General features: G+C 47.5%; 1 protein-coding gene across 2 annotated transcripts in view; it reads right to left on the reverse strand.

Moving 5' to 3' along the window:
• LOC134225324 (low-density lipoprotein receptor-related protein 1) overlaps positions 1–24,493 on the reverse strand; it is a 701,179-nt gene that overhangs the window by 208,035 nt on the left and 468,651 nt on the right. The window lies entirely within an intron of this gene.

A 24,493-nucleotide genomic window follows, 5' to 3' on the forward strand; every position in this document is an offset into this window, starting at 1 on the left:
GTTGTTTTCAGCCGGCCGATCTCCTCCTGGATTTCCTGGAGATTCGGAGCCAGAAGACTATGTCCTGAGCGCGTTCTCCCAGGTCCATCACCATACCGCCATCTTCGTCTGCCACATCGCCATTCAGGTGTTCTTCGTAGTGCTGCCGCCACCTTTGGATCACCTCACGCTCGTTCGTAAGAAGGTTCCCGTTTATGTCCTTACACATATCAGGCTGTGGCACGTGGCCCTTACGTGAACGGTTTAACTTCTCATAGAACTTTCGTGTGTTATTAGCGCGGTACAGTTGCTCCGTTTCTTCACGGTCTCGATCTTCCTGCTGGCGCTTTTTCCTCCGGAAAATCGAGTTGTGTCTGTTCCGCGCCTGTTTATATCGTGCCTCGTTCGCCCTCGTGCGGTGTTGCAGCAATCTCGCCCATGCTGCATTCTTCTCTTCCACTAACTGCTCACATTCGCCGTCATACCAGTCGTTTCTCTGATCCGGGGGCACCGTGCCAAGTGCAGCGGTTGCGGTGCTACCAATGGCGGATCGAATATCTCTCCAGCCATCTTCAAGAGACGCAGCGCCTAGCTGCTCTTCCGTTGGGAGTGCCACTTCCAGCTGCTGCGCGTATTCTTGGGCTAGTCTACCGTCTCGTAGCCGCCCGATATTAAGCCGCGGCGTCCGACTTCGACGCGTGTTGTACACCGTCGAGAGTTTTGAGCGCAGGCATACTGCGACGAGGTAGTGGTCGGATTCAATATTCGCACTGCGGTAAGTGCGGACGTTCGTGATGTCGGAGAAGAATTTACCGTCGATTAGAACGTGGTCGATTTGGTTTTCCGTTTCTTGGTTAGGTGATCTCCATGTGGCCTTGTGGATATTTTTGCGGGGAAAGAAGGTGCTTCGGACTACCATTCCGCGGGAGGCTGCGAAGTTTATGCATCGTTGGCCGTTGTCATTCGATACGGTGTGCAGACTATCCGGTCCGATGACCGGTCTATACATTTCCTCCCTTCCTACCTGTGCGTTCATGTCACCGATGACGATTTTAACGTCCCGCAGTGGGCATCCATCGTATGTCTGCTCCAGCTGTGCGTAGAACGCTTCTTTCTCGTCGTCGGGTCTCCCTTCGTGTGGGCAGTGCACGTTGATGATGCTATAGTTGAAGAAACGGCCTTTAATCCTCAGCTTGCACATCCTTGCGTTGATTGGCTGCCACCCAATCACGCGTTGGCGCATCTTACCCAGCACTATGAAGCCGGTTCCCAGCTCGTTGGTGGTGCCACAGCTTTGGTAGAAGGTAGCCGCTCGATGCCCGCTTTTCCACACTTTCTGTCCTGTCCAGCAAATCTCCTGCAGCGCCACGACGTCGAAGTTGCGGGGATGTAATTCATCGTAGATCATCCTGTCGCAACCTGCGAAACCTAGCGACTTGCAATTCCATGTTCCAAGCTTCCAATCGTGATCCTGTATTCGTCGCCTAGGTCTTTGCCGATTATATCGAGTCGCATTATCTCTTATATTGTTCGTAATGATTGGTTTTCTAGGCGGCTTATTGGGCCTGCGCAAACCTCCTGTCTCGTCGGAGGGCCGTCGTGTCAGGGCTGTTTAGCGTCCCACCTAACACCAGGACTTGGGCTTGTGCGCTTTGAGCGGCACACGGTCGCTTTGGTGGGGCCTACTTGCGGATACATGCAGCTTTTTATAGAGGTTTAACAGGGCCCACTGTCAAACCCCACCACATCCTAGGCAAGCCCCACAACTCGCAGATGGCCTGGGGAGGGATCGTCAAGCCCTTGGACATAGTCCCTGCTGCCCGCGACGAAAGCAGACGAAAAAGCACAGAATTTGTATGGACGTTCACCGTTTGTTGCTTCCTACACTCTACTACTGACCTTCGTACCTCGCTTATCAAAATAGAACTGACCTAGGCGATAACTTTCGCTTTCTTCTGAACTGCAGCTGATCTCCTAGACGTCAGCTAGTGGGAATATTTTTACATGGAGAAGACCCGATCACTAATGATTGGGTGCAGCGCCACCCAAGGATACATGTTTTTGTGAGAAGTAGCGCTATTTGAATCGGTTATACCCGCGCCTGCCGTGAAGTTCTAGCAATACATTTGCTATCATGATATGATTGATCAGTAGCATTTTATAGAAATTCAACAGAGCACACTGTCGAACCCAACAACATCCTAGGCAGACTCCACAGGACACACCCTCAATCAGGCAACGAGCAATGTACTCTGGTGATTGCGACCGGTTATCAAGAGGCTCAGACGAGGATCCATTGGTGGATGAAATAGATACCTCTAAGCCTTAGAGTCTAAGGCACAGGTTTCGCTTGTGAGTATCAGTGCAATTGATGCTTGCCAGCGGTATGGGGGTTCCCAAGACCCTATCTTCCAACGCAGGTACAGGATTGGCTGCTGATCGTTGGCAGCGCAGATTCGTCTGCACTGAGAGCAAGAGGGGCTTCTTCAGGGGTGGTGGAAGATGTGAATTTCATGGAAATGAAAAAAAGCAGACTTGATGAAGTAGGAAAATTTATAACCACTGCCTGGAGGATGGTACTCGATGAAGCCAGGGAGCAAAGGAGTTTACTCAGAATTACATTCCAAAGATTTGTTTTTTTGGAAGCAATGTGGTGTTTTGACCTGTAAATGGGATTTGGAAGACCCTGTTTCCCAGCTCACATTCAGGAACGGGAAGACTGCTGTCCACTAACACGAAAGGTTTGATTGCGGTGAGAGCCTTTCGTCCCACGTATATCATGAGGCTAACACGATGATACTTTTATGCCCAGGGAAGTCGAGACAATTTCCAATCCAAAAATTGCCTAGACCGGCACCAGGAATCGAACCCAGCCACCCTCAGCATGGTCTTGCTTTGTAGCCGCGCGTCTTACTGTTACATTACTGGGGGTATTTTATAGTGCAAGAGGGATGCTCTAGAGAACTAGAAGGTGTTGGTTTGTTTTCCATCGGTAGGCACTGGATTTTTTCGCACATTTTCATAAATATTATCCTCCTTAAAACATTTGTTTTCGGTCTTCAGTATTGGTTTTTAACGTTATTCAAAAATTGTGTAACCATATCTAGACACAGAAAAATTATGAAGAGATTTTGTGTGTGTGTTTGTCATCCTCTATCCCTCACCCAACCGGGGGCGTTGAACAAGTTGTACTACGAATAATTTGATCAAATCTCATGCTCCGTAATGGTGCCCTTTTTGTTGCGAATACTAGTACTGTACAAAAAGGATTCACTCCTGAAGCACGAAGGAGTCTTCAGGAAGTGTAGGGAATGGGAATGTACTAGCTATTCACAACAGGTACAGCAAAACATCACAAGGACGCCCTTATTCGTACTAACTACTCGGGGCGTAGAAGGTCGAGAAGAGCCACCGTTGCTAGCTAAAGCTTGAACCGGATACCTGGGACTCCCACAGTATCCGCGGCAATAGCAGCAAACGATGCCCTGTACGTATTTAGTATCAAACAATTTGATTAGCATAAAAATAACTAGAACGTCCTCACCGATTAAATTTGCCCATTTGCTGTCCACTTTCGCTCCTCATTTTGAATCGCATCCGATGACTGGTCATTGCTATCGCCTTCGATCAGGGACATCTTATTAGCTTTGATGGTATCAGTCCTCCAACGCCAACGACGACGCTCCTGAATGCAGCAGCTGACCGTTTCGCGTTACCTGCGGCCATGATGTCATAGTCGGTGTCGTTCACCGTATATCGATTGCAACTTCAATCTTCTGAACTTTCTTCTATCAAAGCTGTGACACTACAAATTAGCTGAAAACCATTTTCACACACCCAACGCGTTCAGTCATGCTAAGATGTCCGAGCAGAGAATCACGAGCCGTTTCTTCAGCGGGCCTCCTTTTCTCTTGATGTTGAATTGCTTTCACTTCACAGAAAACTAATGTTAAATAAAAATTTTTCAGCCGAAAATTTGTAAAAAAAAAAACTAAGGAAACGTCACAGGACACTACCGATCGCGTTGGCTACTACGACCAAACTTCAGAAAAATTATGAAGAGATTTTTATTTTAAATTATTCTCATTCACATCCTTTTGAGCTTTAAAGATTTTTTCAAAATTCTGAACTTTGAGATAAATATAAAATTAAATATAATAGAATATAATAAAATTTGGTGTTGAAATCCTGTTGTTTCCCTTTCAATAACGTTCGATTCTTAGGCGTTCCTGTAAAAAGAACATGCAATTGTCCACTCATATTAATTGATCAATTAACTTTTTCTTCGTGCTAAATACCTAATTAGAAAATGTCGGTTTACCACATACGATGGCATCTGGCAATTGGTAATTGATCTTTTCAATGCCTAATACAAAAAAACTATGAGCATGATGCCTTCATTAGTCGGATCTCAACGACCGCTAATTTATACCATCATAACACCACAATAAAGATAACGATACTGATAAACAGATTGCCCTCTCTATTCCTGGACCAACGCGGTCCCCCTTCAATTTGACACAATAACCTCCTAGCGAAGCCGGTTTATTCAGATCCGGAGCGTTAGCACGCGCTGATAGAAGCAACATTCAGGTCTCTATTGTGCTCAGCTGTCCCCCTGCCCATTATGCACGGCCATTTACCGGGATGATGCCGGTCTTTTGTGTCATAAGAATCCTCAAGGCGGTAGCTTCTTATTGCACCCCATTATTATGGTAGCTGGTTGGTGATTTAGTACTCGAGACGACTATATAGCGTGTAATCTTTCGGTGATAGCACCGTAATAAATCTTCCCTCGGTAGAACATGGTGGAGAGACCCAAGCACGCGAAATCTGTGGCGCAGGGCTGGTAGCGACCGAAGCCACTCAAAATAGTGACTTCAGTGACCAAAGCTGACGAAAAAAGGGACCAAATAGTGACTTTCAGTTGCAGAAAAAGTGACCAAATAGTGACTTCCAATTTCAGTTGCAATTTCAAAGAGACGAAATCAAGCGTTTTTGGGTCGAAGGAGAATAATTTTTGCGTAATTTGTGGCGGACCACTCACCACTCTTTTCTCTTAGAACAAACTCAGAAGAGAAACGAAAATCGTACACGCTAACTTTTATCTACTCCGTGACTAAGTAAAATTGTATTGCCCTCTCTTTTAACCCCATAGAAATTTCACTCAATATCAGTCAAAAGCAGGACTACTCAAAACTATGAGTAGTCTTGCAAGCAAATCACATTTTTACGCCACTGGAAGTGAACGAAATATGGTTATCACTCATAACACCTGTTTCTTTCCCGAAAATGATTGCTGTGAAAAAATTATAGCATTTGGTCATTTTTGGGAGAAGTTGTTCAATTTTTGCGTGGCCACAAAAAAAAACATCTTTAGAAGGAACAAAACTCAGTAAATAATAGAGTAAATAAGGTTGTCAATCAAAAAAATAACTTGCCACATAACGATCATTTGTCTAGAGGATCTATTACAAAAACAAGCTATAACAATACTACTTTAATTCTTGATAAAACAGGGGAAAATTATGTCTCCCAAGGGGTCAGATCTCCCCACCTTCCCCTACTGTAAAGAGATTGAGTTGACCTTAAACTCGATTTTTCAAGTTTTTTTAAGGTCACTCCTCACGGAATCCAAATTTCAAAGTACTCGCGTATTCGGGGGCACACCACTCGATACGGAGGCGGCGCACAACTGTAATTTTTGTTGATTTAGCTTTGTTGCGTTGCAGCATGTGTGAAAAAATAAATATATGACAGTTGTGCGTTGCTTCCGTATCGAATAGTGTGCCCCCGAAAACGCAAGCACTTTGAAACATGGATTTTGTAAGGACCTTAAAAAAACTTGAAATCGACAGATCTCCTGCTTGCATGACTGTATACCAATTTATAAATTGTGACGTAAAACACCTTCAATTAGCTAGTGTTGAAATGCCAATAAGAGTAGCGAATTAAATGGCTCGCAAAGTTTCAGAGCGAAAATTTTTCCAAGATCCGTAGTTTCATTTCCACCATGAACAAAGCATCATCCGATGGATACATAAAGCTTCATACAAAAAATCTTAGTCAATTGTTTCCAAATAGTTGAAAATAGTGACTTTTTGCGAGAAAAAGTGACTTTAGTGACTTGTGGTCGAAAAAAGAGACTTCTTAGTGACTAGCCCGAAAAAAGTGACCAAGTCACTAAAAAGTGACCTGCTACCAGGCCTGGTGGCGACGCAAAGCGATGAAGTGATAAGACCCCCACCCGGCGCCGTGCTCCGACTCGAAGCCTAAATTCACATTCGATTTACCGCAATCAATCCGAATCGATTGGGAAGCCCTATGCCATGCCGTCAGACTCGATTGACTGACACAAGTGTGACAAGTGTTGTTCATTCCGGAGGTCGTAAATCGTTCCCGAATGGTACCGTTCGGTGTGGCTTTCATGAAGTGACATCTCACCTGGTACATTCGTAATCCTATTTTACACTATGCTCCACTGTACATGATGAAGGTGTGCTCGTCCCAGCGCGCGGATGCCAGATGGTTTGGGTTTCCCATTTTGTCACTAAAGCGTATTCTTTTTTAAATAATTGAAATGTTCTCTGTAATAGGATAATAAATAAAGGAAAAAAACTCACAGGTAAGTTTACTTCTACCTACTAATGTATGTAATGATTGTATGAAAGGTACGCAGTTGAAATTTTACACAGTTATAAGAAAATATTGATGCAGGGTTGACTGTAACCAGGGTTTGCAGAAATCGCTCTCAATAGATAACGAACAACGATAAAAGAGAGGAAAAAACTGTTCCGAATCATAACAAGCCAAAATAACAAATTTATCAATCTTGTATACAAGTGCGGAAAAACAGAATCGGATAGGCAGTCCACACAGAAAAATGGTGATTTTGGCTTTGTTTTCGCTCATTTCGAGTTGGTTACTGCACAGCTCTGTAGAACAAGTTGAAATGCATTATTAGAGCCAGTACTCCTCGCATTTGAAGCTTTCTAAAAGAAATTTATCATGGGGTATAGCCTCCCGAATCAGTTCTCTATCATGACAACTTGCGAAAAAAGTCTCTCGCGCGTCTTACCGCACGGCTAAGGAGAGCCCCACTTATAAAATTCAATTAAAAATATCTCGAAAACGGTTACTTCTAGCTCGTTAGTATGAGTATTGAGATATATCCAAATCGGATGTTCTTAGTTCTTCAAATCATTTTGGTTCAATTGATCTACCATGTCAACTGGGTTCAACACAAAGTCAATAGCAACCCATGTGGTCCATATAGGCCCTTCGAATGTGTCCAAATAAAATATTCAAATTCCTCCAAATCATTATGCCGTTTAGTAGCAAAATCATATTCTGACATTTCCTCGGCTCGGTGATTTTCGCCCAATCCATACCGCCAAACTCTGATGCAGATCAACGCACTCAAGGGCAAATGAGGATAAGCCTCTATTCACTTCGCAATTGACCATTTCCGAGTCCAGCCGGACTTACCGATATTCTCGATCAAACAGCCGTTTTTCGCAACGGGGTTGTCTTTTGTCATAGCGAAGTCCAACATGAACAAAAATATCCTTCTTCTGCCAAGTAACTGTTTCTGGATCTGATCAACCGAGCATAGACGAACCGCAAAGTTCTGAGATCCTGATCCTGAAAAACAACGTCTCTACCTGGGGCGCTATCAAGTACATACAAACACCTAGGAGACGCCCTTTAGAATGCAGCAGTGCAAGCACTCGGACTTGGTATCACCGGAAATCTCGAAGGCGTTCAACCGCATCGATAACAGACTGCTGTGCAGCTTGGTTCTTACCTTCTTTGCTCATCGGAACCCAACCGGCATTTTATCCCCGATCTTCAACCAATACATCAGAGTTACTCTCGGATTGTTCCAATCTACATCAGTCGAATCGGTCTGTGCCTGGGCAAGCCAGTTTACATTCTGTCATCGTGTGCTTGCAGCCATTCGCCGCAAAGCCAGCTCTTCCGCCGCAGCAAGATCCTGGAGAGCACCGGATTCCTATTCCGCCACTATCAACAACTCCTTAGTTGGCCTGGTGGCAGAATTATTGAATGCAGAATGTGGGGACCGGGAGTAAACGTTCACGAATGGGTCCGTTCCTGGCCGAGAAGTAGGAATCTGTGTCACTGGGCAAAACATGAAGGTTCCATTAAGGAAGCTAATCGTTGTACTCACTGACTCTCACTACTACGTTTTCTCACTACTGCAGACAAGATTCTGAGGCAAGCATTGATAGCATTGCAAGATTCTGAGGCAAAACACGACTTTCGCCTGGATTCTGGAGCACTGCGGAGTACCGAGGAACGTCACCGCCGATCTTCTTGCAGTAGTCGTCTACCATGGTTGGCGCTTTATAACGTTCATCCCCCAGGCCAATATCAATGCCCAAATTTGGAAGCAAGCTAATCAGGATTGCGACAACAAGTGGAAAGCATTCAACTCTACTTAGTTGGACTCTCACAAAACTTCAGTGGGATGCCTTTCCGGATTTCTTGGGAAATCTGCAGGGTCCTCAATACGGTGGAGCCTTTTCTGCCTCAGCGCCCTCAGTTCCAGATTAGTAGGGATGCTTACGGGATTTCCACCTGCATCAGGGATGCTTTTGCGGACTACGTCGCCAGTATTACTGCCTTCATCTTCTTCTTGGATGATGAGAGTTGTTCTGCCTTGGCCCTTTAGGCCATGAATCCACTCGGGCTCAGTTCCCATACTTAAAAGTGATCCGACTTTCCCTGATTTCACACATAGCGCACCCCCCCTCCCCCGCAACCATACCCAAGTAGCAGACTTGTCACATATCAGTCACTGTGACTCATTTGCGACCAAATCCTGTCACATTGGAGTTGCTGCAACCAAATCGATCTGAACTGTACCTGGTATCTCGGGCACCACAATCCGGGTTGTAAGTCCCATTTCAGTTGCCCAAGTACAGTCGAAGAAGCAGGATATTCACCAGATTTCAGGAGAGAATCTATCTCATTCTTCAGGTCGGGTAACACTGCATTTCTTCGAATTTTGTTTTCGATTTTATAATAGTTGGAGGCGTAAAAAAATATGGGTTTTTTGGGACGTTGACCTTAATTAAGTCAAATTATTGTTGGGAAAGATTGAAAACAGAGGCATGTTGGTTAAAGACTTGTTCAAAATCTTATGGGTTCATTTACAAAAAAGCTCCAGCATTTGGATGTATTACAAACTCAAAGTGAAATTCTTCTTGAGGATTTTGCGGAGCGAGCGAAAATTTTTTTGAACCAATTCCCGTGGCATTTTTAACGATCTTCTTCTTGTTATTTACATTCTTCCTTTTCAGGGATATGCCCAGGGATATCGGAAAAAAATAACCGGAAAATGTCCTAGACCGAACCGGGAAACGAATCCAGAAGTTTGGGAAATTGCTGGAAATTTCCCAAAGGAATTCCCGGATGTGAAGTAATCGGAAGATTTTTTTTTTTTTTTTTTTTTGTGTCTTTATTAAAGAGACTTTCAGCCCGAGGCTGGCTCGTCTCCGAAATCGGAAGAATTCCTGAAGCAATTTTTGAAGGAATAACCGGACATTTCCAAAGCAATTTCCTTAAGAATTTTGAGAAGAATTTGTGAAGAAATTTCTAAAAAAAATCCGGTGCGACTTTCCCTGAAGAAATTTTTGGAGGAATTTTGGGAAAAATACCTGAAAGAACTGACGGGTTACGAGCCTCTGGATAAGTGCGCGTATGAGAAAGAATTCCTGAAATAATTTAGGAAAGAATTATTCGAGACATATCCCGGAGAAACTTCCGGAGAAATTCTTGAACAAATTCTGGTGCAATTCCTGGAGGGATTTTCGAAGGAGCTTGCGGAGGAACTCCTGGAGAACTACCGGAGAAATTCCTGGATAAATTTCCAGAGGAATTCCTGGAGTAGCTTCCGAAGCAATACCAGAAGAAATCTTCAGAGGAAGTACTGGATAAATCTCAGGAGAAATTCTAAGAGAAAACTAACGAGAACATTCCTGAAGCATCTTCTAGAGAAATTCTTGGAGAAACTTCCAGAGGAATTACTGGAGAAATTTCCGGATGAGCTGGAGAAACTTCTTGACGAGTCTTCCAGGAGGAACTTCTGGAGAAACTTCCGGAGGAATTCCTGGAGGAACTTCCGAAAGAATTCCTGGAGGATCTTCCGAAAGAATTCCTGGAGGAACTTCCGAAGGAATTCCTGGAGGAACTTCCGAAAAAATTCCCGGAGGAACTTCCGAAGGAATTCCTGGAAGGACTTCCGAAGGAAATCCTGGAGGAACATCCGAAGGAATTCCTGGAGGAACCTCCGAAGGAATTCCTGGAGGAACTTCGGGAGAAATTCCTGGAGGAACTTCCGGAGGAATTCCTGGAGGAACTTCCGGAGGAATTCCTGGAGGAACTTCCGGAGGAATTTCTGGAGGAACTCCCGGAGGAATTCCAGGAGGAACTTCCGGAGGAATTCCTGGACGAACATCCGGAGGAATTCCTGGAGGAACTTCCGGAGGAATTCCTGGAGGAACTTCCGGAGGAATTCCAGGAGGAACTTCCGGAGGAATTCCAGGAGGAACTTCCGGAGGAATTCCTGGAGGAACTTCCGGAGGAATTCCTGGAGGAACTTCCGGAGGAATTCCTGGAGGAACTTCCGGAGGAATTCCTGGAGGAACTTCCGGAGGAATTCCTGGAGGAACTTCCGGAGGAATTCCTGGAGGAACTTCCGGAGGAATTCCTGGAGGAACTTCCGGAGGAATTCCAGGAGGAACTTCCGGAGGAATTCCAGGAGAAACTTCCGGAGGAATTCCAGGAGGAACTTCCGGAGGAATTCCAGGAGGAACTTCCGGAGGAACTTCCGGAGGAATTTCTGGAGAAACTTCCGGAGGAATCCCTGGACGAACATCCGGAGGAATTCCTGGAGGAACTTCCGGAGGAATTCCTGGAGGAACTTCCGGAGGAATTCCTGGAGGAACTTCCGGAGGAATTCCTGGAGGAACTTCCGGAGGAATTCCTGGAGGAACTTCCGGAGGAATTCTTGGAGAAACTTCCGGAGGAATTCCTGGAGGAACTTCCGGAGGAATTCCTGGAGGAACTTCCGGAGGAATTCCTGGAGGAACTTCCGGAGGAATTCCTGGAGGAACTTCCGGAGGAATTCCTGGAGGAACTTCCGGAGGAATTCCTGGAGGAACTTCCGGAGGAATTCCTGGAGGAACTTCCGGAGGAATTCCTGGAGGAACTTCCGGAGGAATTCCTGGAGGAACTTCCGGAGGAATTCCTGGAGGAACTTCCGGAGGAATTCCTGGAGGAACTTCCGGAGGAATTCCAGGAGGAACTTCCGGAGGAATTCCAGGAGGAACTTCCGGAGGAATTCCTGGAGGAACTTCCGGAGGAATTCCTGGAGGAACTTCCGGAGGAATTCCTGGAGGAACTTCCGGAGGAATTCCTGGAGGAACTTCCGGAGGAATTCCTGGAGGAACTTCCGGAGGAATTCCAGGAGGAACTTCCGGAGGAATTCCAGGAGGAACTTCCGGAGGAATTCCAGGAGGAACTTCCGGAGGAACTCCAGGAGGAACTTCCGGAGGAACTCCAGGAGGAACTTCCGGAGGAATTCCAGGAGGAACTTCCGGAGGAATTCCAGGAGGAACTTCCGGAGGAATTCCAGGAGGAACTTCCGGAGGAATTCCAGGAGGAACTTCCGGAGGAATTCCAGGAGAAACTTCCGGAGGAATTCCAGGAGGAACTTCCGGAGGAACTCCAGGAGGAACTTCCGGAGGAATTCCTGGAGGAACTTCCGGAGGAATTCCTGGAGGAACTTCCGGAGGAATTCCTGGAGGAACTTCCGGAGGAATTCCAGGAGGAACTTCCGGAGGAATTCCAGGAGGAACTTCCGGAGGAATTCCTGGAGGAACTTCCGGAGGAATTCCTGGAGGAACTTCCGGAGGAATTCCTGGAGGAACTTCCGGAGGAATTCCTGGAGGAACTTCCGGAGGAATTCCAGGAGGAACTTCCGGAGGAATTCCAGGAGGAACTTCCGGAGGAATTCCAGGAGGAACTTCCGGAGGAATTCCAGGAGGAACTTCCGGAGGAACTCCTGGAGGAATTCCAGGAGGAATTCCAGGAGGAACTTCCGGAGGAATTCCAGGAGGAACTTCCGGAGGAATTCCAGGAGGAACTTCCGGAGGAATTCCAGGAGGAACTTCCGGAGGAATTCCAGGAGGAACTTCCGGAGGAATTCCAGGAGAAACTTCCGGAGGAATTCCAGGAGGAACTTCCGGAGGAACTCCAGGAGGAACTTCCGGAGGAATTCCAGGAGGAACTTCCGGAGGAATTCCAGGAGGAATTCCAGGAGGAACTTCCGGAGGAATTCCAGGAGGAACTTCCGGAGGAATTCCAGGAGGAACTTCCGGAGGAATTCCAGGAGGAACTTCCGGAGGAATTCCAGGAGGAACTTCCGGAGGAATTCCAGGAGGAACTTCCGGAGGAATTCCTGGAGGAACTTCCGGAGGAATTCCAGGAGGAACTTCCGGAGGAATTCCAGGAGGAACTTACGGAGGAATTCCAGGAGGAACTTAAGGGGGAATTCCAGGAGGAACTTCCGGAGGAATTCCAGGAGGAACTTCCGGAGGAATTCCAGGAGGAACTTCCGGAGGAATTCCAGGAGGAACTTCCGGAGGAATTCCAGGAGGAACTTCGGAGGAATTCCAGGAGGAACTTCCGGAGGAATTCCAGGAGGAACTTCCGGAGGAATTCCAGGAGGAACTTCCGGAGGAATTCCAGGAGGAACTTCCGGAGGAATTCCAGGAGGAACTTCCGGAGGAATTCCAGGAGGAACTTCCGGAGGAATTCCAGGAGGAACTTCCGGAGGAATTCCAGGAGGAACTTCCGGAGGAATTCCTGGAGGAACTTCCGGAGGAATTCCTGGAGGAACTTCCGGAGGAATTCCTGGAGGAACTTCCGGAGGAATTCCTGGAGGAACTTCCGGAGGAATTCCTGGAGGAACTTCCGGAGGAATTCCTGGAGGAACTTCCGGAGGAATTCCTGGAGGAACTTCCGGAGGAATTCCTGGAGGAACTTCCGGAGGAATTCCTGGAGGAACTTCCGGAGGAATTCCTGGAGGAACTTCCGGAGGAATTCCTGGAGGAACTTCGGAGGAATTCCTGGAGGAACTTCCGGAGGAATTCCTGGAGGAACTTCCGGAGGAATTCCTGGAGGAACTTCCGGAGGAATTCCTGGAGGAACTTCCGGAGGAATTCCTGGAGGAACTTCCGGAGGAATTCCTGGAGGAACTTCCGGAGGAATTCCTGGAGGAACTTCCGGAGGAATTCCTGGAGGAACTTCCGGAGGAATTCCTGGAGGAACTTCCGGAGGAATTCCTGGAGGAACTTCCGGAGGAATTCCAGGAGGAACTTCCGGAGGAATTCCTGGAGGAACTTCCGGAGGAATTCCTGGAGGAACTTCCGGAGGAATTCCTGGAGGAACTTCCGGAGGAATTCCTGGAGGAACTTTGGAGGGATTCCTGGAGGAACTTCCGGAGGAATTCCTGGAGGAACTTCCGGAGGAATTCCTGGAGGAACTTCCGGAGGAATTCCTGGAGGAACTTCCGGAGGAATTCCTGGAGGAACTTCCGGAGGAATTCCTGGAGGAACTTCCGGAGGAATTCCTGGAGGAACTTCCGGAGGAATTCCTGGAGGAACTTCCGGAGGAATTCCTGGAGGAACTTCCGGAGGAATTCCTGGAGGAACTTCCGGAGGAATTCCTGGAGGAACTTCCGGAGGAATTCCTGGAGGAACTTCCGGAGGAATTCCTGGAGGAACTTCCGGAGGAATTCCTGGAGGAACTTCCGGAGGAATTCCTGGAGGAACTTCCGGAGGAACTTCCGGAGGAATTCCAGGAGGAACTTCCGGAGGAATTCCAGGAGGAACTTCCGGAGGAATTCCAGGAGGAACTTCCGGAGGAATTCCAGGAGGAACTTCCGGAGGAATTCCAGGAGGAACTTCCGGAGGAATTCCAGGAGGAACTTCCGGAGGAATTCCAGGAGAAACTTCCGGAGGAATTCCAGGAGGAACTTCCGGAGGAACTCCAGGAGGAACTTCCGGAGGAACTCCAGGAGGAACTTCCGGAGGAATTCCAGGAGGAACTTCCGGAGGAATTCCAGGAGGAACTTCCGGAGGAATTCCAGGAGGAACTTCCGGAGGAATTCCAGGAGGAACTTCCGGAGGAATTCCAGGAGGAACTTCCGGAGGAATTCCAGGAGGAACTTCCGGAGGAATTCCAGGAGGAACTTCCGGAGGAATTCCAGGAGGAACTTCCGGAGGAATTCCAGGAGGAACTTCCGGAGGAATTCCAGGAGGAACTTCCGGAGGAATTCCAGGAGGAACTTCCGGAGGAATTCCAGGAGGAACTTCCGGAGGAATTCCAGGAGGAACTTCCGGAGGAATTCCAGGAGGAACTTCGGAGGAATTCCAGGAGGAACTTCCGGAGGAATTCCAGGAGGAACTTCCGGAGGAATTCCAGGAGGAACTTCCGGAGGAATTCCAGGAGGAACTTCCGGAGGAATTCCAGGAGGAACTTCCGGAGGAATTCCAGGAGGAACTTCCGGAGGAATTCCAGGAGGAACTTCCGGAGGAATTCCAGGAGGAACTTCCGGAGGAATTCCAGGAGGAACTTCCGGAGGAATTCCAGGAGGAACTTCCGGAGGAATTCCAGGAGGAACTTCCGGAGGAATTCCAGGAGGAACTTCCGGAGGAATTCCAGGAGGAACTTCCGGAGGAATTCCAGGAGGAACTTCCGGAGGAATTCCAGGAGGAACTTCCGGAGGAATTCCAGGAGAAACTTCCGGAGGAATTCCAGGAGGAACTTCCGGAGGAATTCCAGGAGGAACTTCCGGAGGAATTCCAGGAGGAACTTCCGGAGGAATTCCAGGAGGAACTTCCGGAGGAATTCCAGGAGGAACTTCCGGAGGAATTCCAGGAGGAACTTCCGGAGGAATTCCAGGAGGAACTTCCGGAGGAATTCCAGGAGGAACTTCCGGAGGAATTCCAGGAGGAACTTCCGGAGGAATTCCAGGAGGAACTTCCGGAGGAATTCCAGGAGGAACTTGCGGAGGAATTCCAGGAGGAACTTCCGGAGGAATTCCAGGAGGAACTTCCGGAGGAATTCCAGGAGGAACTTCCGGAGGAATTCCAGGAGGAACTTCCGGAGGAATTCCAGAAGGAACTTCCGGAGGAATTCCAGGAGGAACTTCCGGAGGAATTCCAGGAGAAACTTCCGGAGGAATTCCAGGAGGAACTTCCGGAGGAATTCCAGGAGGAACTTCCGGAGGAATTCCAGGAGGAACTTCCGGAGGAATTCCAGGAGGAACTTCCGGAGGAATTCCAGGAGGAACTTCCGGAGGAATTCCAGGAGGAACTTCCGAGGGAATTCCAGGAGGAACTTCCGGAGGAATTCCAGGAGGAACTTCCGGAGGAATTCCAGGAGGAACTTCCGGAGGAATTCCAGGAGGAACTTCCGGAGGAATTCCTGGAGGAACTTCCGGAGGAATTCCTGGAGGAACTTCCGGAGGAATTCCTGGAGGAACTTCCGGAGGAATTCCTGGAGGAACTTCCGGAGGAATTCCTGGAGGAACTTCCGGAGGAATTCCTGGAGGAACTTCCGGAGGAATTCCTGGAGGAACTTCCGGAGGAATTCCAGGAGGAACTTCCGGAGGAATTCCAGGAGGAACTTCCGGAGGAACTTCCGGAGGAATTCCAGGAGGAACTTCCGGAGGAATTCCAGGAGGAACTTCCGGAGGAATTCCAGGAGGAACTTCCGGAGGAATTCCAGGAGGAACTTCCGGAGGAATTCCAGGAGGAACTTCCGGAGGAATTCCAGGAGGAACTTCCGGAGGAATTCCAGGAGGAACTTCCGGAGGAATTCCAGGAGGAACTTCCGGAGGAATTCCAGGAGGAACTTCCGGAGGAATTCCAGGAGGAACTTCCTAAGGAATTCCAGGAGGAACTTCCGGAGGAATTCCTGGAGGAACTTCCGGAGGAATTCCTGGAGGAACTTCCGGAGGAATTCCTGGCGGACTTCCGGAGGAATTCCAGGAGGAACTTCCGGAGGAATTCCAGGAGGAACTTCCGGAGGAATTCCAGGAGGAACTTCCGGAGGAATTCCAGGAGGAACTTCCGGAGGAATTCCAGGAGGAACTTCCGGAGGAATTCCAGGAGGAACTTCCGGAGGAATTCCAGGAGGAACTTCCGGAGGAATTCCAGGAGGAACTTCCGGAGGAATTCCAGGAGGAACTTCCGGAGGAATTCCAGGAGGAACTTCCGGAGGAATTCCAGGAGGAACTTCCGGAGGAATTCCAGGAGGAACTTCCGGAGGAATTCCAGGAGGAACTTCCGGAGGAATTCCAGGAGGAACTTCCGGAGGAATTCCAGGAGGAACTTCCGGAGGAATTCCAGGAGGAACTTCCGGAGGAATTCCAGGAGGAACTTCCGGAGGAATTCCAGGAGGAACTTCCGGAGGAATTCCAGGAGGAACTTCCGGAGGAATTCCAGGAGGAACTTCCGGAGGAATTCCAGGAGGAACTTCCGGAGGAATTCCAGGAGGAACTTCCGGAGGAATTCCAGGAGGAACTTCCGGAGGAATTCCAGGAGGAACTTCCGGAGGAATTCCAGGAGGAACTTCCGGAGGAATTCCAGGAGGAACTTCCGGAGGAATTCCAGGAGGAACTTCCGGAGGAATTCCAGGAGGAACTTCCGGAGGAATTCCAGGGGGAACTTCCGGAGGAATTCCCGGAGGACCTTCCGGAGGAATTCCTGAAGAAACTTTCGGAAGAATTCATGGGCTCCCGGAGGAATTCCTGAGCGAACTTCCAGAGAAATTCCTGGGTAAACTTCCGGAGGAATTCCAGGGGGAACTTCCGGAGGAATTCCAGGGGGAACTTCCGGAGGAATTCCAGGAGGAACTTCCGGAGGAATTCCAGGGGGAACTTCCGGAGGAATTCCAGGGGGAACTTCCGGAGGAATTCCAGGGGGAACTTCCGGAGGAATTCCAGGGGGAACTTCCGGAGGAATTCCAGGGGGAACTTCCGGAGGAATTCCAGGGGGAACTTCCGGAGGAATTCCAGGGGGAACTTCCGGAGGAATTCCAGGGGGAACTTCCGGAGGAATTCCAGGAGGAACTTTCGGAGGAATTCCAGGAGGAACTTCCGGAGGAATTCCAGGAGGAACTTCCGGAGGAATTCCTGGAGGAACTTCCGGAGGAATTCCTGGAGGAACTTCCGGAGGAATTCCTGGAGGAACTTCCGGAGGAATTCCTGGAGGAACTTCCGGAGGAATTCCAGGAGAAACTTCCGGAGGAATTCCAGGAGGAACTTCCGGAGGAATTCCAGGAGGAACTTCCGGAGGAATTCCTGGAGGAACTTCCGGAGGAATTCCTGGAGGAACTTCCGGAGGAATTCCTGGAGGAACTTCCGGAGGAATTCCTGGAGGAACTTCCGGAGGAATTCCTGGAGGAACTTCCGGAGGAATTCCTGGAGAAACTTCCGGAGGAATTCCTGGAGGAACTTCCGAAGGAATTCCTGGAGGAACTTCCGAAGGAATTCCTGGAGGAACTTCCGGAGGAATTCCCGGAGGAACTTCCGGAGGAATTCCAGGAGGAACTTCCGGAGGAATTCCAGGGGGAACTTCCGGAGGAATTCCAGGGGGAACTTCCGGAGGAATTCCAGGAGGAACTTCCGGAGGAATTCCTGGAGGAACTTCCGGAGGAATTCCTGGAGGAACTTCCGGAGGAATTCCTGGAGGAACTTCCGGAGGAATTCCTGGAGGAACTTCCGGAGGAATTCCTGGGGGAACTTCCGGAGGAATTCCTGGAGGAACTTCCGGAGGAATTCCTGGAGGAACTTCCGGAGGAATTCCTGGAGGAACTTCCGGAGGAATTCCTGGAGGAACTTCCGGAGGAATTCCTGGAGGAACTTCCGGGAAATTCCTGGAGGAACTTCCGGAGGAATTCCTGGAGGAACTTCCGGAGGAATTCCTGGAGGAACTTCCGGAGGAATTCCTGGAGGAACTTCCGGAGGAATTCCTGGAGGAACTTCCGGAGGAATTCCTGGAGGAACTTCCGGAGGAATTCCAGGGGGAACTTCCGGAGGAATTCCAGGGGGAACTTCCGGAGGAATTCCAGGGGGAACTTCCGGAGGAATTCCAGGGGGAACTTCCGGAGGAATTCCAGGGGGAACTTCCGGAGGAATTCCAGGGGGAACTTCCGGAGGAATTCCAGGGGGAACTTCCGGAGGAATTCCAGGGGGAACTTCCGGAGGAATTCCAGGGGGAACTTCCGGAGGAATTCCAGGAGGAACTTCCGGAGGAATTCCAGGAGGAACTTCCGGAGGAATTCCAGGAGGAACTTCCGGAGGAATTCCAGGAGGATCTTCCGGAGGAATTCCTGGAGGAACTTCCGGAGGAATTCCAGAAGGAACTTCCGGAGGAATTCCAGGAGGAACTTCCGGAGGAATTCCAGGAGGAACTTCCGGAGGAATTCCAGGAGGAACTTCCGGAGGAATTCCAGGAGGAACTTCCGGAGGAATTCCAGGAGGAACTTCCGGAGGAATTCCAGGAGGAACTTCCGGAGGAATTCCAGGAGGAACTTCCGGAGGAATTCCAGGAGGAACTTCCGGAGGAATTCCAGGAGGAACTTCCGGAGGAATTCCAGGAGGAACTTCCGGAGGAATTCCAGGAGGAACTTCCGGAGGAATTCCAGGAGGAACTTCCGGAGGAATTCCAGGAGGAACTTCCGGAGGAATTCCAGGAGGAACTTCCGGAGGAATTCCAGGAGGAACTTCCGGAGGAATTCCAGGAGGAACTTCCGGAGGAATTCCAGGAGGAACTTCCGGAGGAATTCCAGGAGGAACTTTCGGAGGAATTCCAGGAGGAACTTCCGGAGGAATTCTAGGAGGAACTTCCGGAGGAATTCCTGGAGGAACTTCCGGAGGAATTCCTGGAGGAACTTCCGGAGGAATTCCAGGAGGAACTTCCGGAGGAATTCCAGGAGGAACTTCCGGAGGAATTCTTGGAGGAACTTCCGGAGGAATTCCAGGAGGAACTTCCGGTGGAATTCCAGGAGGAACTTCCGGAGGAATTCCAGGAGGAACTTCCGGAGGAATTCCAGGAGGAACTTCCGGAGGAATTCCAGGAGGAACTTCCGGAGGAATTCCAGGAGGAACTTCCGGAGGAATTCCAGGAGGAACTTCCGGAGGAATTCCAGGAGGAACTTCCGGAGGAATTCCAGGAGGAACTTCCGGAGGAATTCCAGGAGGAACTTCCGGAGGAATTCCAGGAGGAACTTCCGGAGGAATTCCAGGAGGAACTTCCGGAGGAATTCCAGGAGGAACTTCCGGAGGAATTCCAGGAGGAACTTCCGGAGGAATTCCAGGAGGAACTTCCGGAGGAATTCCAGGAGGAACTTCCGGAGGAATTCCAGGAGGAATTTCCGGAGGAATTCCAGGAGGAACTTCCGGAGGAATTCCAGGAAGAACTTCCGGACGAATTCCAGGAAGAACTTCCGGACGAATTCCCGGAGGAACTTCCGGACGAATTCTAGGAGGAACTTCCGTAGGAACTTCCGGACGAATTCTAGGAGGAACTTCCGGAGGAATTCCCGAAGGAACTTCCGGAGGAACTTCCGGAGGAACTTCCGGAGGAATTCCCGGAGGAATCTCTCAAGGAATTCCCGGAGGAACCTCTCAAGGAATTCCCGGAGGAATTCCGTAAGGAACTTCCAGAGGAATTCCCGAAGGAACTTCCGGAGGAATTCCGTAGGGAACTTCCGGAGCAATTCCCGAAGGAACTTCCGGAGGAATTCCCGAAGGAACTTCCGGAGGAATTCCCGAAGGAACTTCCGGAGGAATTCCCGAAGGAACTTCCGGAGGAATTCCTGGAGGAACTACCGGAGGAAGAGGAACTTCTGGATTTCTGAAAAAAAAATTACAAAGAATTTTTATGCATGAAATAAGTTAATGCCGCCACTGGCTAAAAATGATCTATCTCGCCGACGCCCATAAAACTTCAATCGGCGCAGAGGTCTAGTATGTAGTCCTTATAATTATTTTGACGTTTGTTAGTGTTCTTATTCATATGGTGCGTAAGAAAACGACAGGGTCCCCCTTCTCCTATAAGTGCTTACGTAATATGTGTACGGCTCCAAATCTGCAATGAATTTCTGGGAAATCGTGAAAAATATTGGAAACACGTCAAAGGTGATTAAAGATTGTAACGTTTTTAGCGAGTCTGAGAAAATAAAAAGAGAAAATACTAAGTAGGCCGTTTTATGATTCAAAAGAAAACTGTAAACCAGGTATTATGATTATAATTTCTTTTAATAAGCTGCAATTGCGGAGGGTGCCGATTCAGATGATACATTTTAACTTGTTTTACACAGCGGTGCGAAAAAAATATGGTCCCCAACATGAAATGAGCGAGAACGGAGCGTTTTATCAAACCCCCTCGGTGGGGGCCGCCTATCTGAATCATTATTTTTTTCAACTTGTATACAAGTGCGATAAACTTGATTTCATAGCTTGTTATGATTCGAAGAGGTTTTTGCCTCTCTTCTGTCGTTGTTTGTTATCTATTGCGAACGATTTCTGCAAACCCTGCTCCCTGTTGTAAAACGAATTGTTTTTTTTTGCACAACTATGTAGAAAAGATAAAATAACCTACAAGATGAGCCAGTCACGGCAGGAAATCTCGAAAATAAAGTAAAAACCCAGAATAATCAACCTAGCGGTGATGGTGCCTTTCTCGTGTATTAAAAAATGTTGCGTGAAAAGCTCATAAAAGAGGTCAAAATTGCATTTTAGAGAGATAGATTCAGTTATTTCCATTTATTCACATTTGTTTGCATTCATTTGCAGCAGTTTAAAAAAAATATTTTAATTTTTTTTCCAGGAGCACCTTTGGAAAATTGAGAAAAAAAACAATGTTTTATTAATAACTCCCGAATGCAATGGCCAATTGGGCCATATTCGAAAAATTTCGCGTCGAATGCAACTTGTTGCAAGCAAATTGGATAAGGCTAACAAAAAAGTGTGTATCACATTTTTTTGTACACACATACATACATACGTACACACATACAGACATCGCCTCAATTCGTAGAGCTGAGTCGATTGGTATATAACACTATGGGTCTCCAAGCCTTCTATCAGAAGTTCAGTTTTGGAGTGATCCTTAGATCCTTACTTAGTATACGTAAAAGGATAAAATACGTCATCAGCAGAGGTGCTCGCCCGTATATGAAGCATTTTTGAAGATATATAAAATAGAGTGTAAGCCCTTTACCTGGTTCCTTGTATCAGTTTATGATAGTGAGTGTAAATTATAGTGATGAAATGTGAGAGGTTTTGTATCAAAGCAACTGTAGAAAGCACTCCTTTTCCAAAGAACTAAAAAAAAGTCTTCATTGGAATTGAAATGCCTTAAAAGTGAAGGCCTAACTTCACACCTGGCATCGCTGGCAACAGGTTGAAGCCACCACGCGTTTACCGGCCGGTCGACCGGACGAGTGGTCGAGTCCAGCCAGGTCGCTATCGAAATCAATCAACTTGAATTAAGCGAATTAGTTTCGGGATTGCGACCTCTAATCCGGCTGACATGTGTGAAACGAATCGTGTGCCTCTGCAACACGACAGACGTCCTCAAGTATGGGGGGGCTCAGCACATGGTATCGACACGCGGAAATGATGTTTCTATTGTTGGAGACATTTCAGTATGGTATGTATCGGTGAGCTGTTCTGTGGAAAAACAGAATTTATTGTCAGGAAGCACAACAACTTGGCTGCTACAGTCGCAGTTGCGGGTTCCAACCGACTAGAAGCTTCATATGTATGTTGAAAATAGTCATACTACATTATATTACATGAATCCAGGTCCAGTACTTACATGGTGTTAGACATGCTTCTGTAATGACTATTTGGGTAATCGAATACGGAATAAAAATATTTCAAATCATTACAAAAGTGTAGTTTCAGGCATAAAAGCTTAAAATTATCAAAAGGCTGGTCAATATTGGAATCATCCAGTTCTTATTCAGTCGCAATACAGTGTAAACGATGAAGATAGAATGACGCAATTTCTACGGGTGGCTAGCGGAGGCAGTGGTGTGATATTTTACATTTTCCTGGAACGCTTTTCGCTTCCCGATTTCACACGGTGAAGTGCCGCGAACACGAATCTACCCCAAGTTGAGTTGAGCCTACTAAACCAGGTTGATCCTGCTAGTGGTCAGCTCCAACCAGCTGCAGCGTAAGGAAGTGGAAAGATGATTGATGGAAACCCACACCAGCTGGGATGCATTATGGCGGCCGTGGTGGACTAGGCGTCCACTACTCGCCAGATCAACTGTTACAGGAGCGTAGATGGTAGACACATTGCTGGTTGTGAGCAGAGGCGAGCAACCGTATTATTGGATTATTGGTGTTGCGGTTTGATTTCTGATCAAGATGATGACGATGACGGCGATGATGGTGTCAGGAGTGAGAAATAGATTGATAATGTAATTAGATTACACTATACACTTGATGGATGGATTGATCAATCGGTCGTCCGCTCCGGTCTTTGCGGGCGGTTGCGGCTTGGTGTGCGGGTGGACTAATTGGGTTGCCTATTCTACTTGATGAGGATTTCCCCGCGAATGTTTATCGAGATTCGCCGTATCGAAATACAATTGAGCTCATTAGGGACCCATAATTAGTGTAAACGATATTGATGGCACTTGAAGCCAGATTCATCAAAATAGAGAAGTCGTTTTTATTCGTTTGTCTTATCAATTCTCCTTCGAATATCAGTAAAAAAGCGTTTTTCCACCCAATTCTGTTAGTTCTGTGTTTAACGATAATTTAATGTCATGCAAATGCAAATAAGTATGATCGAATTGGAATTTTGATCCAATCGTCACTTTTCTCACTTAAAGCATGACGTATTTTATGGACAACTCCATGGAGTGTTGGTAATATGCATAAATGCGTCATATAAATCAACGGAAAGCTCTTGTATGCGACCATGTAAAGCGATTAATGCAATGATCTGGCATAATTAATGAAGCATTATCTGCACGGTCTGCATGATAAAATTGCTACGAATGCGCTATGCAAAGAATCCTTAATATTTCAGGTGCCATCTGTCAGCTCAAACATCATAAAACACGTTAATTTTTTGTCCTCCTTTCAACCTATATTTTTTCGTATTTCATCCGAATACCTCTGCGACAGAACACAACGTGAAAAATGTAAATAAACAAAGAGAAATCCGGCGTGGATTTTCGCACAGTTATGCCGCCCAACCCTAACCTCGACGGCGGATCATTGCTACGCCGGTACCTCCATTTGAGGATGCTTTTGGGTCCTGGCTTATACCGGATAAATGTTTATCACAATAACGATACTCCACGCGGAGCTTACTGAGTGCTCCCAGCCAGCTCCACACCACACGGTTGCCACATGCGGAATCTGCTAACATCCCAATCCCCTCTACCACGAAGCAGCAGCGCCGATATTTTTATTGCCCCACCGAAATGCTGAGCAAAAGGATCACATGTTCGGTACGGTTCTACTCATTTATATTCCCGGACTTGCTTTCTCCGCCACAAATCGGCAGGTGGTACGATGCGGTCGGTCGGCGGTACCGGTACGGTGGGTGACTCTCAACCTCAGGATACAGCAACCACAAACTCTCCGGCTGCTGGCGTGCTCCACACCACAGTGCAGTGGAACGAACAGCAAATGGGGGGGGAAGTGTGGGGTCAGGAAAAAGCTTTCGCCCGCCCGTACACATATATGTAGGTAGGGATCGCCTATTTATATGCAACGTTACAGAAAATTTCATTGTTGGGTTAAATTTTTTTCTCGCAGCAAACGACTTTTATGCAATTCATTTTGCTGCTCGGTAACGTTCAAATTATGCCGTTGGGATTTTCAGTTTTTCGTTGCGGTTATTTTTACGATGCCCGATATGGGTCCGGTAGAACCGAAACAGGGATTTTTTCGGCTTGTGGTTAACATCGCAATTAATGAGCGTAATGGGATAGAACAGCGGTTTTTGGTTTTCTGTTCTTGCCAGTGCATCGCCGTTCCCGATAGCCGTGAGGCTTTTGTTGATTTTTAATAATATTTTCATATAAACAAGCTTTTCTTTTGCGGGAAGGGTAAACAGAGAGAAACCGTGGGATGTTATCATCGCTCTTGCAGAAATTATAATTGTATTTCGAAACAATAAAGCCAAAATAATACTTTTGCATTCTAGATTGTCGAAAGTCAACAATTATTCCACATTTTGGATAAAGAAGTTCAGTGTTGAAATATAGAGTAATTTTTGCCATGGAAAGTAATTTCTATGAAATGTGATGGAAAGATTCTTGCTGGATCTTGCTGAGAAGCTGATTTTTTTCGAAGAAAAATATGTCCGTATCACGTTCACCTAATCGTGGAACTGATCTTCTTGATAATGGACCAGCCACACCGGTAGTACCGGTTTAA

Source organism: Armigeres subalbatus, chromosome 3, assembly GCF_024139115.2.
Source record: "Armigeres subalbatus isolate Guangzhou_Male chromosome 3, GZ_Asu_2, whole genome shotgun sequence".
In the NCBI taxonomy this organism is placed as follows: Eukaryota; Metazoa; Arthropoda; class Insecta; order Diptera; family Culicidae; genus Armigeres; species Armigeres subalbatus.